Genomic DNA, 4420 nt, shown 5'->3' with positions numbered 1-4420 from the left:
TTTTTTTTTTTTGTTCGTTTGTTTGGGTTGTTTTTGGGTTTTTTGTTTGTTTTATTTTTTTATTTTTTACTTCTTCTGTATATGTAGGGAATTTATAGGGAAATATGGACTTTATTGAATAAATTTTAAAAACTAAAATATATTTTATTTTAAAAGAAAATAACGGACCTTTGACCTTACATGGCTAAAGTACTGATTATATATTTGCTGAGCTGACTTGACGGTTATGAAATTGTATCAAGAGTTTTATTTTTTGACTTCAAAGCCTTCTTAATAAAGACTTTTTACTATATATGAATATACATTTCATGTGCAGCGTGCTGTTCTCTGGTAAGTCCCCCCCCCAGCATTCACAACTGCGCCTGCTTGGCTTTCCAGAGAAATATTAGCTTGGTGTGACCAGGTCATGGATACAAACCTGCTGTGCTCCCCCCAGACGTGGTTGGATTTCAGCAGCGTGGTATGGGGGTTGTCGCGCTGCCACAGAAGAGTAGCAAGGGGCACTTCATGCTGCAGGTGCCATGAGAAGGGACAGAGCTTCAAGGATGGGCTTTTTCCAAAAGTGCAAATAACCTGCAGTCTGTTGCTTTTAGCGCCTGCTGCAGTGCAGGGTATCTGGGGGATGGGGCATGGATGGGTCCAGTAGAGCAGCTGCTCTGTGTTCACCAGTGGCTCATGCTAGGACCCATGGTGCATAGGGGAGTGAGGAGGGCCATGATGCAGCTGCCCCTTGTCACTGTCCCCAGAAGGAACGATAAGCTTCTGCTTTCCGCCCGGCTGCCATCTCGAACAGCTAAGCCCCCATGGTCTCCCACTGCAAAGGAGCAGTCTTGGTGATGGGAACATCTCCAGGAAAGCCTCGAGTCTGCCTGACTTGGCCCTGAAGGCAGGGTCGTTGCTGCCAGGTTTTCCGAACAGGCTGTTGGAGAACCAAGGGATCTGCAGGGGCCAAGCTGGGACAGGCCCCTGAGGCCCCTCTCTGCCTAGGATGCTGCTTTCAGCACAGGCTGGGGAGGCCTGCCCTGGGCATCCAGGAGTGACTAGCAGGCAGCTTGCAGCTAATACCCCTGGCAGCCGGAGCTTCCAGATCCCTATGTAGCAATAGCAGAAGAAGCCTTAATGCATCCGATGCTAAAATACCAGGTGAAAACACAACCCTTCTGTGTGCAGGCTGGGGGGGGGGAGGTGCGGTGGGCTGCTTCTGCCCCTAGAGCAAAATTAGCATGGGGGTACTTAGAATGGGGGGGAGGAGGAAGGAGCTTTTAAAGCTTTCTCAGGGCCCTGTTTTTACTCCAGCTGCTGGTCCTAGCCTCTGGGCTCCCATCCACCATGGCTGATGGAAGCTTTTCCACCCATGGAGGCACTGGCTCTTCCCCAATGTCCCACGTGTGAAGCCACAGGAGAAGCACTGCAAAGAACCATGGTTCTTAGTTACGGATGCCAAAGCAGCCAGGGAACCTGTGTCTGGTCGAGCAATGAGGAACTGAATGTGCAGCGGCTCTCATTCTCTTCTGTGGCTGGGCTAGGGGAGGAGAGCCCTGCCATGCATACAGGAAACACTTGGAGGATGCTTCCTGGAAAGTTCTCAAGGCGCTGCAAACAAGCCCCTCCTGAGCAAGCCTGATCTTACTTCTTGCAGCCACCTGACTGCATCTTGCAGCCACCTGTGACTGACCTTGGGCTCATGCAGGAAATCAGTGGCATTGCTAGGACCAGAATCAAGACCATGGTCCTCTGTCCCAGCTGGATGAGTCTCTGCAGGATGCACAGCTGCTGAGTCCTCCCCAGAACATTTGCTTTAATTGGAAGAAACTTCCCCTACTCCCCACTCAGGGCACATGGCCCTTGTTCCTCACCACCCTGACTGCGGGGTGGTCTGCCCCCTTCTTACAGACACAAGAGCATCAGCTACAGACCACTGGCACAGCCCCAGCAGCCGGCTCCTGCAGCCTTCTGCCTGCTCTGTTGTGCCCCCTGCACTTCTGGTCTCTCCGGTCCCAGCATTTCTGTCTTCTGTGGTGGGCCCTATCACTGCTGGGCCCGCCACAGAGCCCCGCCAAGGACATTTTACTCAGCACACGTCCCACGCTCAAACTTCCAGCTGGTCAGTGCCCTAGCAGCAGAAGGGGCTGGGCTGTAGTAGCTGCTACTGGCTGTAATGCATCAAAGGGATGACTGGGGAGTAATGTCCTACCTGTTTCCCTTCCTACAGTGCCCCGCACGCAGCAAGCAGGGGCATTCACAACTGCCTGGATTGGTGCCCCCCATAACTGCATGGCAGTCACAAAAACAAATGTCTTCCAGCATCCCAGCCCTACCACCAGCTCAACTCCCCAAGGGAGCTTGAAAGGTGGCTGCCCTGGAAGAGGAGGAAAAGAAAGAGCTTTAATCAAAAGAAACTTCACCTGAGACACCAAAGAAGAACCAGACTGGTGGTGAGATGGGGAATCATTGGGGTGAGCATAGGGACCCTGCCATGGTTGGAATGGGGTGCAAGGAGGGAGGGGACCCTGCTTTGGGGGCCGTACAGGGCCTGGCAGAGGGGAGTGGGTTGCACGTAGTCTCTGCCATGACGGAAAGGGGGGTGGGATTCCTGTGGGTTCTAGGAGCTGGGGGGGGATAAGGAGAGGGCCCACAGGGTATCGTAGGCTGCTCACGAGAAAGCAAGTGTCGTTGCCACTGAGAATCCGGCCAGGCTCTGACTGCAGGGAGGACCTACCTGTGCTGAGGTCTCCTAAACAAAGGAGCTAGAGCAGCTCGCACCGGTGCCCGCTTGTATCTCGCATCCAGGCATCACCAACCTTCTCTGGCCTGGGCCCTGCAAGACAGCTCACCCGTGGGCCGGTGCCAGGTTGTCCTGGCTGCTCCACGAATGGCTGTGGGGAGACTGACTTGGGCTGTAGGCCAGCAGCCGTGTCTACAGGTGGCACGTGTGCGTGTGTGTGAGAGAGAGAATCTGTGGGTAACAGTGCCCAGCCATGATCCCTAACACAGGCAGAGTTGGATAATGGGCTCCTCACTCTTTGAGGCTGGGGAAGCCTGAAGCCAACCGGGGCTCAGCTCGGGGGTTGCTGGGCTTGAGCAACTTGCTCAGACGCATCCAGAATTAAAAACCTAGGGGTGTGGACAGACAAAACACCTAGGCTGGGGCAAAGGGAAAAGCAAGGGCATGCACTTCCTGATGCAGCTCTTAGCAGGGGTGCCAGGGCTCTGCAAAGGTGCTGGCCCCTGGCTGGGGTTTAAAGCTAACTGCACCAACAGCACCTAGTACCTGCTTCAGGCTCCAGCTCTCATTGGAGAGGCCAAGGCCTGGGCTGTAGAAGATGCAGAAGTTGTCTTGCCCCAAGTGGCTCTGCAGCCAGGCCTTCCATGGTTTATGACCTCTCCAGGGCCCAAGCTGTGCCCATGCCCTGCAGATAGCAAACACTGTGGGTTTATAGAAGAACCTGCGCCGCTGGGAGAATGCCCCATGCCCACGGTGCTGCACGAGGGGCCCAGGCTGGAGCAATGCAGGCATAGACGTTCGCTGTTGGGCGCTCCCTTGCTTGCCTCTCTCCAGCACAGAATTCACCCCAGGATTTTGGATGGTGGTGCAAAGTGCGATCAAACCCATGGGAATATTTTTCCCACCCCTTGTGTTTGGTCCCCATGTGAAAACATGGCTATTAATGGCATTTCAGGCTGTGTCTACAGGGTGCCCGCCGCGCGAACACGCCTACATGATTTGTTAATGAGACACATGCGGCCGACAGCCCGCGGGCAATTAGAGATTCATTATTTTTGCATCAGAAACTGCCTTTGTGTGTTTCATGTCGCAGAATTTGTTCACATTAGGATAAAAAGAGGCGACATTTTAATCTCCTCGATTGCCATGTTGCACTAATCCTTCCACGCGCTGGATTAATGGAGCATGTGCCATTCTTGCAGCATTATCAGCACCCCCAGACGAGAGCAACAGGAACCAGCGGGGACTGGCAGGGGCGTCTGGAGGGCTCACGGCTCTGCGGGGGCACATGGAGCCCGGCTGGTTTGGGGTTGGTGGCAGCTGGGTCTTTCCTGAGAAATGCCCCGCTCGAGGTGTGGGTGCAAGGCCAAGAGAGGCAGCTCCGCCCTGTCGCTGAGCCCCGCTTCACGCACTGGGCCTGCCTCTAACTGCGGAGCCAGGACTTACGAGCCCACGACGCGGCCTGCTGCAAGAAGGCCGAGGGCAAAGCGGGCTGCCCTGGCGCTGACGCGCTGGGACGTCACCCGGGGAGGTGGCGGACCCTCCGTCCTCGGCGGTTTCGCAGCCCCGGCGAGACGAAGCCTTGGCTGGGACGACGCTGTTGGGGCTGGCCCTGCGGTCTCCTCAGGGCTCTTCCAGCCGGCGGGAGGAGGCAGGCCCGGGGGCACCGGGCGGGGGTCGCCCCCGCGCGGCCGG

Source organism: Crocodylus porosus, unplaced genomic scaffold (genome assembly GCF_001723895.1).
Source record: "Crocodylus porosus isolate Cpor-Errol unplaced genomic scaffold, CroPor_comp1, whole genome shotgun sequence".
NCBI classification, from domain to species: domain Eukaryota; kingdom Metazoa; phylum Chordata; order Crocodylia; family Crocodylidae; genus Crocodylus; species Crocodylus porosus.
The sequence above is the reverse complement of the archived record's forward strand: the minus strand, read 5'-3'. Positions refer to the sequence as shown.